Source organism: Cervus elaphus, chromosome 32, assembly GCF_910594005.1.
Source record: "Cervus elaphus chromosome 32, mCerEla1.1, whole genome shotgun sequence".
NCBI lineage: Eukaryota > Metazoa > Chordata > Mammalia > Artiodactyla > Cervidae > Cervus > Cervus elaphus.
The window spans coordinates 23775665-23789554 of record NC_057846.1 but is presented as its reverse complement, the minus strand read 5'-3'; the positions used below and the strand labels follow the sequence as shown (position 1 = coordinate 23789554).

General features: G+C 36.2%; 1 protein-coding gene across 16 annotated transcripts in view; it reads left to right on the top strand.

Annotated features, from left to right (window-relative positions):
- The window catches only part of SORBS2 (sorbin and SH3 domain containing 2), a 205151-nt gene that overhangs the window by 90734 nt on the left and 100527 nt on the right, over window positions 1–13890 (top strand). The gene's annotated exons all lie outside the window — the stretch shown is intronic.

Genomic DNA, 13890 nt, shown 5'->3' with positions numbered 1-13890 from the left:
TTATCCTCTCACACCCAAATCTCTTCCTGTGGGGCTGCGATAGAAGCATACTGTCCTTTCCAGGGCTAAATGTCTCTTCTTTAATTTCAAACACATAGAGTTGAGAGATGGAATGGTCAAGCTTCCCCCAAGTTCTGCTTATACAATGCCTGCCTTTCAAATTTTTTGATTAATGAATTAATGCATTGAATAATGAATGAATGGAGACGTTCTCTGAGTTATGGAATGCTAAAAAATGGGATGAGGTTTGGGGACAGGGAAATAATCATGAACTCAGCATGAAGTGGGAAATAAAGTATATTTGAAATGTAACTTAGATGTATCAATTTACAAACGAGGATAATTGGATGAAGGTCTCGGCTGCATTTACTTTTGATGATATTAAAAGCTAGGTTCTTAAAGAAAATGCTAGCATAAATACCTACACGACATAAAATAAGCCTTTTTTGAAACATTTACTACATGTAAATTGATGTCACATGCACAAGTCATTCTTATGTGTTTATTAAAATAAAGAACCCATTTTTTGGCATTATTTCCTGGACCTAGAGTTAATCTATGTTTTTGAAGGAAATAAATTGTTTCTTCATAAACAGTTGCTAATTCATCCTTCTCCTTAAGTCAATTCTTTCTCAGACAACTGTAACTCAATAACACATATATTATACAGTTGCCATATAAATAACCAAATATCCTAAAATCATAATTTATGCTAAGTGAACAGTCTAATTCCAAAGCTTCTGAAAAGAGGAACAGGCTGATTAAAATTTCTGTGGGTCATAAGACTTTGGCAATTTGTATGTGAGCCTGATGTCAAACTTCCACAGTAGCCAAAGCATATAATAGCAACCTCCACATGAAAAATCATGTGAAATACCACTGTACTTCACATGCTATTATAATTTAGCAAGTGATGACATGACTGATTCAGCCAGTAAGAAAATGTAATGAAAATACTAGTTTGGAACACAATGTGCTGAGATCTTTCAGCCTTTTGTTTCCTCAAAGGTCAACAGACTTTACTCTTGGAAATACGAGATATGCAAAATAATGCAACATTTGGAATTTGAAACCACATTCTTGACTTATCTGTTTTTTCCACTGCAAACTCTAACAGAAAACCCCCAAAATCAATGATCTTTTTCACTCTCAATGTCCCTGACACCATCACACCACCCGTAATGGAAAAAGCTTTAAGAAGGTGATGATAATTTATTGACTGAACTTTATTTTTATACAAATTGTTTTGGATGTACATTTATAAAATGGAAATTGTTTTAGGCCACATGACATCTTAAAATTGATCATCTCCACTGAAAGGCACTTGAGATAATATGGGAAGACATGTCATATAGAACGAGTGCCATGGATCTCATTCCCGGACTTAAGTAAACGGGACAGCTAGAGGAAAGCAGTCACGGATGATGGCTCAGACTCGTACTAATACATATCTATCACATACTGATGCTACTAGAAATACAGATCTTTCAAAATCTTTTTTTCCGAATTTTAGTGTGTAAATGAGTCATTAAAATACTGACTTCCAATAAGATTCTGCTTTATATCATATACAATCATGTTAGTAAGGATACTGGATTGTGCCTTTCAATAAATATAAATGAACTAAACATACCCTTTTTGGATTTAGGAAAATTTCAGACCACAGAGGGACCTTATGTGCTTTTGCATTTTAAAACAAGCCTTTCATTTTATAAGTTAAAACACTCAGGCAGCAAGAAGTGCAAGAGATTTGCCCAAGCACATATAGACACAGAAGACTAAATACTGACACTCAGTTTCATACAAGGAAGATCTAGAGGGAATGTTAAAGAGCATGTACCTGAAAGTTCCCTGAAACATGGGTTGTTGAATCCTGACTCTGCCACTTCCTAGCTACTGATGACTGTATATGTATTAATGTATTTCTGAAGTTGCCCCTCCCACAAAATGGAAAGTTGCTAACTTTCTGGTCCACCCATTATCTTTGGCTCCCTCCTGATATGAGCTATATTTTCTCTTTTTTTAAATTGAGTTATAATTGACATACAGCATTTTGTAAGTTTGAGGTGTACAGTCTGACATGAATTATAATATGATGGGCTCCATTTCTCACCCTGACATAGGAAGGGCAGACAGGCAACATCCCAACCGAATGAGCTCACATTAGAAAACAGAAGTGTGATCGCTCTCCTCAACTACATTTGCTAGACTCAGTATGACGGCACGTGATCACAACACAGTTTCTAGGTTTCCAAATGTTGCAGGAGAAATGAAGGACTGCTCCTGCTCTCCATCAACAGAGAAGAAATGATGCTAAAGTCAGGGAGTGTCAGGTTTTTGTCATGGGGTGTTCACTGCAGACACAGTCTCTGTCTGTGAACCTGATGGAGTTCACAGTAGAGTCTATATGATGTGCACAAAAAGCCCAGGGTGGGTTCTTAAGATCATGACCCCACGCCACAGCTGACCGTGGAGGGGAACCCAGCCTGCCCTGAAAGAGTTCCTATCCTCCGGCCATTGGAAAGTCAAGATGAAGTCTTTTCTGCTTTTCAAAGAGCAGCCGAAACTCAAAAGGAAGAAAGTAGAGAACTTCTTCCCATAGATAAAAGGGGGGAGGGAAGACTAACAAAGGAGCAGATCAAATAAGACTTTAACTGTGTATGTTAAAATATGTCCAACGATCATCTTAAAGAGTATTCCAATCATTTCTAGATGTAGCGAGTGTGTCAAAGGTGTTATGAAAGGACAAAATCCCTATTCAAATAATTTTCACTGTTCCCCAATGTTTAAGTATAAATTGTATGCTGTTTTAAGTATGCTGTTTTCTTTGCCTATTTTTGGTGGATTGAGTGAAAGTTTTAGCTTTAAATAGTGGCAGGGTATGAAGGACTATATTAGGTATTAAAAAGTGAAGAACGCTGGGAACATGTGACTTGGGTAAGACCTGCAAGTGAGGTCATTTGAGTTGGCATCTTGTTGAGCAAAAGAGTAACAGATATCAGCTCCAGTTTTGTTGTATAATGCAGAATTATTAAAGCCCTTAGTTCAAGGATGGAGTTATTTATATCCTTTCTGATGAGAGTTGTAAACCAGATTGTTAAAAACCCAGCATTGAGAAATAGTTGCATCTGGACATAACACAGCAGTGGGTTGCCATTCCCTTCCCCAGGGGATCTTCCCAACCCAGGGATCAAACCTGTGTCTCCTACACTGCAGGAGGATTCTTTGCAGTCTGAGCCACCAGGGAACATCTGGATATCATGTTTCTTAACCTCAGGTACATCCTAAGGGATACTGAAACTTTGAGTTACTACTGATATTCTTCTCCCTGTCCCTGCAAAGCCTAAGTGTGAATAATTTAAGAGTATTAATCCTAAAAGCCCCCGAGATGATTTCTGAGATGAAAAAACAAACAAACAAACAAGAAAATCAGGGCACTGTCAATAATTTTCTTATGGCTGCTAACACTCACGTGACAGCACTTTCCACCGAATCACTCAGAGGCCTCTCCACTTCCCTTCAGCATTCAGGGCTAGCCTCTAAAATCTGGGGAGACACATCCACAGCAGGCTGGCTCATGGACAAAACCAAAAGAACGACATTTTTTTTTTTTTAATTGAGGCCATGAGGTGCCAACGTGAGTGTAAAAGCGAGGTCATAATCTTCCTTGATTTCTACAACTGCTGCTCATTTTTAATTGATACAATCACATTTTTAAACCCCTGTGTCACACTGAGCTCACAGCCCATTAAAGCTCGCAGACATATTTCAGACAAAGTTTTGAGAAACAATCTTTTCAACCTTATCATGAAGTAATTTGGTATAGCAGAGTTGCAAGACTTTTTATTTATCCCTGTTAAAGTTTAACTCAGCCTGTTAAGATAAAGTCTTTCTACTCGTTACCTAGTCCTCTCTTGGGTATATGCCTTCTGTGGAACTGATAAGCATGCTAGTTATTTTCCCCAAAAATAAAAATGTTGAAAACACCCAGCCAGGGAAGGGTGCTCCTGAAAATGATTTTTCATTCATCTGTAATTCCGTCTAACACATTCATGTTAGTACATAGAAATGTCATGAAGCATTTTGCCAGATTTCTTGCTAAAGATCTAGTGTACTACTTTTGCACTCTGAATATTACATTTGGATATAAGAAGTCAATAATTTTAACAATGAAAACAGAAGAGATCTGTCTTTATTATCTCTTTTCTTTGGCTCCAGTGAATAGTGTCATAAACTACCCACTCCAGCAAAAATACTAAGTTTCAACTTTTAATAAGTTCAGGATTTCTTCAGAGGCAGTATTTTCCTTCAATGGCCTCTTATTTTCTTCCTTGGATTTTCACAAATTAGTCCAGTTACCTTAAGATGTTTGTGAACTTATGTGAGATACATTTTCATTCTAAATAAACTTTGCAAGAGAAATATTATTGAAATGTTAAGTAACCAAAGTAGAGCAAAGTTCTTACCACCACCAGCACCCCCAAATTCAAATCCCAGATAGAGTAGCAAATAGAGTTTCACCATGTCATATCTGAGACACACACAAACACAGGTTTGCATTACTGCTGGTGGTATATAGCAGGCTTTTTGCCCTTGCTAAGTTATGCAAACATTATTTCAGGTGTTCAGGAAGCAGGTGTGTTCAATCAAAAGAAAAAATGTGACTCTTAAACAGTCAATTAACAATAAGCAGATTATTTAAAGGTAGTTATTTCATAAAATAACATTACCATGGAAATACGTCCAAGTAAATATTTACTTAAAATTCTGAGGTTTTCTTAAAAAGAAAAAAAAAAGCAACAGTTATTGATCTAGGCTTACACCTAAATAAAGCTGTCTATTTAGGCTTGTGCAGTAGTTGGGCAAAAGAAATCCCTGTCATAAGCAACCATTATTTCCATGTTAGTTCTAGAAGAATAAATCTATGGTCCTCTGTTAACAGTCCTTACTTATTCATCAGCCAGGTCTGTGTTTTACCTGTAGAATCTGCCACACCTCCTGATATGTAGGAGGTACATATATGTCTGTCCTTTAGCCCCTGCCGTGGAGGTAGGATTCAGCACTCAATTAGGCACTATGCCTAATGTACTGTATTATAATTAACTGTAATGTGTTGAGGGGAAGCAGCTTGATTTCAATTACATTTGAAGATATCTTCACTGTCAGGAGAGCTAAGTCATTTTTGAGTGTCAACTTGTTACTATTTGATCTTGGAGCAGTCATTTCTCTTATCCCCAAATGCCTAATCTCAAAAATTGAAATGACTGATCCCAGGTCCTTTTCAGAAGTTGAAATTTTAAAAATAAAACACACATAAAATGATACTTCTTTACTACCACAGCATTTAATGTTTGCTTCCACTTGAAGTCTAAATATGATATATACAAAACTAAACTAGATTATTTAATTTCCTTTTATATCTGCTAACTTGTGATATCAGTGTATAAAAATTAAAATGAAAGGTTTAAAATAAAAATAGGAGGAAATTTATGAATAAACAACAAGATCCTACTGGATAGCAGAGGGAATTATATTTAATATCCCAGGATAAACCATAATAGAAAATATTAAAAAGAATGTATATATGTATATAACTCAGTCATATTGCTGTACATCAGAAATTAGCACAATATTGTAAATCAGTTATACTTTGATAAATAATGTTTTTTTAATTTTGAAAACAGGAAAATTTTCAAAGTTCAAATTTTTTAAAAATATGGTTCTTTTGTTTTTTTACATTGAACATAACTATAATTAACATTTTTAAATTTCAACTTTATAGAAGCTATAATTGACATACACAATTGTAAGATATTGCAAGTGTACATAGAGATGACACGTGTACACTGTAAAAGGATTCTCTCCATATGTTAACACATCCATCATTACATATATTAATCTTTTCTATTTTTGTTGAGAATATTTAGATTCTATTCTCTCTGTTGTTGTTTACGCACGAAGTCTGTCTGACTCTTTTGCAACCCCATGGACTTCAGTCGGCCAGACTCCTCTGTCCATGGGATTTCCCAGGCAAGGATACTGGAGTGGGTTCCCATTTCCTTTTCCAGGGCATCCTCCCAACCCAGGGACCTCCTGCATTGGCGGGCGGGTTCTTTACCACTGAGCCAGGAGGGAAGCCCTCTACTTTCAGCAAATTTCAATTCTGCAATACATTGTTACCAACTACGGTCACCATGTCATACATTAGATCCTCAGACCTTATTCCTCTGACAGCTCAAAGTTTGTACCAGTTTACCAACCTCTCCCTACTTCCCTGCCCTGACCCCCAGCCCCTGGCAACCACTTTCTTACTCTCTGTTTCTATGAGTTTGACGTTTTTTGTGTGGTTTTTTTTTTTTTTTCTGTTTTAGATTCCACATATAAGTGATAGCATGCAGTATCTGTCTTATCTTATCTTGCTTAAGCATAATGCCCTCAAGGCCTATCCATGTTGTCACAAATGACAATACTTCCTTTTTCCTCACACTTGAATAATGTTTTATTGTGTAAATACACTACATCTTTATTCATTCATCAGTTGGCAGACACTTAAGTTGCTTCCATGTCTTGACTACTGTGAATAATTCTGCAGTGAACACAGGAGTGTAGGTATCCCTTCCATAGTCTATCTTCATTTCCTTTGGATATACTCCCTCAAGTGGGATTCCAGGATCATATGGTAGTTCTATTTTTAACTTTTTGAGGGACCTCTGTATTTTCCCCTGTAGTACTAGCACCAGTTTATTCCCACCAACAGCACACAAGGGTTTCCTTATCCCCACATTTCACCAGCACTAGTTACCTCTTGCCTTTTTGATAGTAACTGTTCTAACAGGTGTGAAGCAAAAATCTCATTGTAGTTCTGATTTGCATTTCCGTGATGATTAGTAATGTTAAACACTTTCTCATGTACCTGTTGGCCATTGTATGTCCATCTTTGAAAAATGTCTATTCAGTTCCTCTGTTCATTTTTTAATCAGATTGGTCTTTTTTGAGTTTTGCCTTTTTGCAGTTGATTTATAGGAGTTCTTTATATATTTTGCATATTAGCCCTTTATCGAATATATGACTAGGAGGTACTTCCTCCCATTCTGCAGGCTGTCTTTTCCTTCTGTGATGATTTCCTTTCTGTGCAGAAGCTTTTAGTTTGATATACGCTTACTTGTGTATTTGTGCTTTTGTTGACAAATACAAAAAAAAAAAAAAATTGCGAAGACCTAAGTCAAGCTTATGCCTTGTATTTTCTTCTGGGATTTTTATGGTTTTAGACCTTATATTCAGATCTTTTATGGATTTTGAATTGATTTTTGTGTATGGGGTAAGATAGGCGTGCAGCTTTATTCTTTTGCATGTGGCTGTCCAGTTTTACCAGCACCATTGAAGGGACTATCCTTTCCCCATCATATATTCTTGGCTCTTCTGTCATAGATAAACTGAGCATATTTGCCTGGGTTTATTTCTGGGCTCTCTATTATGTTCCATTGGTCTGTGTGTCTGTTTTTAAGGCCAATACCATATTTTTTTTTTATTTTATAGCTTTGTAATAGAGTTTGAAATCAGGAAGTATGATGTCTCCAGTTTTGTCCTTCTTTCTCGAGATCGCCTTGGCTATTCATGATCTTCTGTGATTCCATACAAATTTTAGAATTTTCTTTTCTATTTGTGAAAAATGCCATTGAAATTTTGGTAGGGATTGCTTTGAACCTATAGATTGTTTTGGGAAGTACGGACATTTACCAATATTCTTCCAAGCCATGAGCATGAAATATCTTTCCATTATTCATAGCTTCTTCCATTTCTTCCACTGATGTCTTACAGTTTTTAGTGTACAAGTGTTTCACCTCCTTGGTTTCATTGATTCCAAGTAGTTTGTTCTTTTTTATGTAATTGTAAATGGAATTATTTTCTTAATCTTTCTTTCTGATATTTTGTGATTAGTGGATAGAAATGCAACTGATTTTTGCACACTGATTTTGTATCCTGCATCTATACTAAGTTAATTTATAGTCCTAACAGTTTTTTGGTAGAATCTTTAGGATTTCCGTATGTGATATCAAATCATCTGCAAATAGAGACAGTTTTATTTCTTTCAAATCAGAAAGAAGTGTTTCTTTGAAAAGATCATAGATTTTCTTCTCAAAGTAGAAATTTATGGTACTCTCTGCAATGGTGGATGGCAGGGGAGACACATTTGCTTAGTGAAATAAACAAGGATGGTTGTCATCAGGATGTTATCACTCTGCAATTTGCCACACAATTCTTTATGTGACATTTAATAGACATCTCTTTCCTCCAACCATCACCTTGGGTTATAAGCTGTCAAAGATAATGGAAAGTCTTTTTTTAAAGCTAATTGTCACAACCTTTAAGTGTCTCTTCCCCTTAGGTTTAGTAGTAAAGACTTCACTGGGGCAAGAGGCTAGTGTTTGATTCAGCTATTTATTTGGGTCTGTCTCTTCTTATTCACTGCAGTGGGCAGAGGGCATGGGGAGAATCTCAGTTAAAAGAAGGCTCTGTTTAAGGAAGAAAGAAAAGCTGCCTGGAAAGCAGAATTCCTTTTCAATTCCAATATGTCACTAAGTTGGGCATGGAATAATTGAGTAATGGGAAAATACACACAAATTACCTTTATAGACTGTGGTGGCTTAGTTCAATCTAAAGCAATAAAATAAAGTCTGTGTATTTTCAGGAAAGTGTTGATTACATTCAAACAACTCAATCAAAGGTAAAGGTCTGTCTCAAAATACTCAAAATATTGGTGAATGGGAATGATGCCAGTTAACCAATCTGGGGATGGTTCACAACAGTGGGGGAAGGTGTTTAATCCTGCTTCTGTTGCTGCTGCTGCAGATGGTAGTAATGTTGCTATAAATCATTTTTAAGGGCTTCCCTGATGGCTCAGACCGTAAAGAATCTGCCTGAAATCCAGGAGACCGACCCAGGTTCAATCCCTGAATTGGGAAGATCCCCTGGAGAAGGAAATAGCAACCCACTCCAGTATCTTGCCTGGAGAGTTCCATGGACAGAGAGGTCTGGTGGGCTATAGTCCATGGGGTCGCAAGAGTTGGACACCACTGAGCGAATAAATTATTTAGATGGCTGCAAATGCGCACAACTGTGTTTGAATCCAGGCCCACTTGACTTCAAGACCTATCGTTCCAGCACTATTCAGTTCACCTATAACATGTGTTTCTATAGTCTAATTCTTTACATGTCTCTTTGATGATGTGTCTGACTTACCAGGTCCATGTTAGGGTTCTGGTTTATTTTCATTAGGAATACATTTGGCTTTTGATTTACAGAATAGAAACCAACAGAAATTTCCTAGTACTATACCATCAAGTTGATCAATAACTTTGACTTAGGAAAAAATGCATTTGTAAGTACTTAGATGTATTCTATAATCATTCTTAAGTACTATAAAAGTAAAATATATCATGAAAGTAGGATACTAGAGCAATATTAAATCACTGGATCGTTTAGTGCGAAAAGAAACCAATATTCTTTTATCATTAAATAAGAGAGTAAATTACAGACTTTGGAACTTTGGAATAGCATCAGGAAGAAAATTATCTACCAGGATTGACTTTGAACTAGCATACTTTTTAAGGAAAATCTGTACATATTTGGACTAGCTTGCATTGTAAAGTCTCAGAAATAAAATTGCTAGTTTCCTTGAAAAACATGTGGGCAAAACTGGGTTTGAATACAGGTCCACTTGACTTCAAGACCTATTCTTGAATCATTCAGTTCACCTATAATATGTGAGTCTTCAGGAAATTTTTCCAGGTATAATGATATTTGGTATAATGAAAAAGAACACTGTATACTTTTATGAAAATAATCAATGACCTCATGTCCTTTTGTTCATCACTGTTCACAGTAATGATTTTGTCTTATTCCTATGAAATGACGCTAAATGTGTTCTGACCCCAGCATTCATGTGCGAATGCTATGGGTAATTTGGCGTCAGCATACTAAGGACCCATCTTTAGGCAGCATTCATTCAGGACTGTTCAGAGGGATTTAAGTTCTTATATGGAGGGTGAGCAGGGACAACTGTGCCCTCATTATTGACTGAGATGATCTGTGCCACCCACTCAGAGGCAAAGGAGCCCCCGAGTTGGCATCATAGACTGGCTGTCAACTCAGAGAAACCATTCAGAAAAGGGGTTGACGTGGATTCTCATTTATCTAAGCTCAGGGATTGTAAAGAACATAATAAACAACTTGGGGGATTTCCTGTGAACATTTCAAGGCAGCCTATTAATACAGTAGAAAGGATATATGTCAACAACTTAAATTATGTCATTTGGCTATAATTGAAGAGTGAAATCCTTTGGCAGTTATGAATACTGCTAATCTTTCCACAGAGAGAAAGAAACGCATTGACCATTCAGGGTAGCTTATGCAGAAAGAATGGTTACATATGACCCCATTTCAAAGTAAATTCAGGCTAAACTCTGGTGCATAAAATTAATATGCACCATATTTTTATTCTTGTGTTTAGAATATTTCTCTTAAAAAAAAATCTAACATTCCTCAGTATTTTCCCACCACTTTGTGTGTCCTACCTTCTGAATTATATATGAACTCTGAATAGAATAATTTAAAAATAACCTAGCAATTTACTGGATTAAAATTATTCCATGGAAAATCTTTCAGGCTCCAGTCTTAAAATCCTCATATTAACTGAGCTAAAATGTAGTCCAAAGTTGTACAGCTGGCCTTGGTGCTTAAATTCAAGTCTACAAAAATAACATAACTAACAGAATTCTTGGGCAAAATTGAGGAGAGGTATTGACCCTGCTCCTCTTCAGAATGGAATGCCCGATAATCAAAATAATTCAAGCACAAAGTCATGTTGGTACCCGTGAGTGAGCAATCAAACATCTTAAGATCCTCATTCAAAGCTTAAATGACCCAATCTGCTGTCATGTTGGAAATAAAGACTATTCTGATCCATTAAAAAGAGAGAGAGAGAGAGATCTGATAATTGAAAGGAATTCAAGGGAAATTAAGAGACCATAGCCACAAAATCATGTCGTTGCCCTCTGACCTATGAGAAAAACAAATCTACTGCTATGTACAAATTGTTGTTGTTGTTATTTAGTGCTAAGTTGTGTCAGACTCTTTTGTGACCTCTTTTGTGTGGACTATAGCCTGCCAGGCTTCTCTCTCCAGGGGATTTCCCAGGCAAGAATACTGGAGTAGGTTCCTTCTCCATGGGATCTTCCCAATCCAGGGACTGAACTCAGGTCTCCCACATTGCAGGCAGATTCTTTACCATCTGAGCCACCAAGGAAGTCTTTATGTTGCCTTTTATATAAAAACTTCAGTAAGAACTGACTTTAAGGAAATATAGCTCCACACCACCTGTTGAATATCATTCTGACACTCGAATGCACAGATAGGTCTTTGCTCTGTGGATTATCTGCTGAGGTTCAAGGTAGCCTGCATTTTATGGTCAGTTTTCATAGTCTTGGCCCTAGTATAATTCCAATTTAAGAGAATACTTGAAATACTGTCTCTCCTAATAGCAAGTAAACACTCCAGGAATTCGATGCTTTCCAGAATAATCTGTGCTTGTTATGTAAGTACCGTCAAAGGCACTTTTTCAGAACAGAACAAAAGAGGTTAGATTCGCCTTAGTTCTAACTGTCTAAAGAGAGCTCTCAGCTGTAGACTTGTTAATGGCTTCAGCACAAATAATGGAAATCAAATCACGCATTTTTATTAGTCACCAAAGAAGCCTTGGGTTTCAGGTTCTTCTGCAGAGCTCAATCACTGTGACTCTTCTTTTAACAACTTGGAAAATGTCTTTCCTGATTAGGAAGTTAGTCATTTCACGTTTTGACATCTAAAACAATGTGAAGTTAAAAAAGAAAAAAAAAAAAAAAACCCTCACAAATTACATCTATAAGTAACAGGATACATCACTTTAAAGATGACAAGCTCAAGAATTTGTGGCGCCTTTCTTTGTTCCCAATAATCCTATTCTACTTTTTGAGTGTCAGATACTTTGTAAATATCAGCATTTGAATTCAAACAACAAATGCTGATAATTAGTTCCCTAAACTTGTTATCAAAACATTATTATAGTAGCAGGTTTCATGTTTTGAGAACTAACCTTCCTTCAGTTTGATGTTTTCTGTAGCAATTATTACTATCCCAGTTCAAACACTGTCTTTGTGATTCAGTTTTAAAACTTAAAACTGTGTTTTGTTTTTTTTTTAATTTATTTATTTGAAGGGTAACTGCTTTGCAGTATTGTGTTGGTTCCCACCAAACATCAACATTAATCAGCCACAGGTTTACCTATGTCCCCTCCCACTTGAAAAACTTAAAACAGCTTTAAACATCAAGTGTTTTGAAAAGAAGTGATGAATAGAACTGGGGAAATGTCTTTCCAGTCCTCATTCTTCTGCAGGCTTGTTTATTCCTTCTTGTTTTAGCAGTTGCTTCAGCCTTGGTCACAGACATCCCCTGAGGCTTCTCTTTTCTATTTAGTTTGCCCATTTAAGGTTAACATATTAGGAGTTTTTGCTACTGAGACATTAAAATAAATACATCTGGGGCTTTCTCAAGGCTCCTGCACTGACCACTGCCTTCTTCCCTGACTTCATTGGCATCCCCTCAATCCAGGCGGTATTAAGGCTGCAGAGTTGAGCTCCTTAGCTATGTACCATGTTTATTTTTGTATTCAGAAAAAGAAAATAGAACCCTGCCTCTTTATTTATACTAGCTGAAAAACAAGTTAAAACTCATCATAATAAAGTGTCCTGCAATCACTATTTAAAGTCAACTGACGTGAAATTTTACAGTAAAATTCAGTGTAATGTCATGACTCTCTCGAACCTGGATGTGGCAGCTGCAGTATCCTTCAGGGTGGATGGGCAAGAATGTAACACTAAACACAGTCAGGTGATACCAAAACACTATGTAATGAGGATGTCATCTGTGTTGTTTTCAGTGTATAGCTCTAAAAATTAAGTTGGGGTGAACATCAGTACTGTCATTTTATCTATTCTATATATTCACTGCTGTGTAGTATTCATTGAGTGCCAGGATCTTGGAGAAGAAAATGGCAACCCACTCCAGTATTCTTGCCAGGAGAATCCCATGGACAGATAAGCCTGATGGGCTACAGTCTATGGGGTTGCAACCAGTCGGACACAATTGAAGAAACTTAGGACAAGTACCAGGATATTAGTAATTGAATGTAGGCATAAAAAAGGTAAAATCCTTCTCTTCTTGGCTCATATGTACATCTCATATCATTTGAGTGTATTGTTTTCATGCTGATTTATTTCTCAAATTCTCCCTCTACCCTGGGGGAGAAGGTATCATTTTATTTAGCCAGTATCCAAATTTTAAAATTTTTTGTAGTTTTAAATAAACTTTTTTCCAGTTTATTGAGTTATAACTGACATACAGTACTGTATAAGTTTAATGTAAACAACAAAGTGATTTGACTTATATAGACACAAAATTAAAGAAATAGAAAAAAATATATTTTTCAATGTGCTGAGAAATGTTTGGATTTTCTCTCAACAACTTTCATATATAATTGCAGCAGTGTTAATTATATTTATCATGTACATTACATACCTAATACTTACTTATAACTGGAAGTTTATACTTTTTTAGCTGTCTTCATCCAATTTCCCCTACACCTACCAGTGGCAACCTCAAATCTGATCTCTTTTTCTATGAGTTTGTTTGTTAGTTTATTTGTTGAGATATAACTGACTTACAATATAGTATATTAGCTTCTGTTATACAACGTAGTGATTTGATATTTCTATACCTTTCAAAATAATCACTACATTAAGTCTAGTTATGAATCTATCCCCATACAAAGATATTACATAATTATTGACTATATCC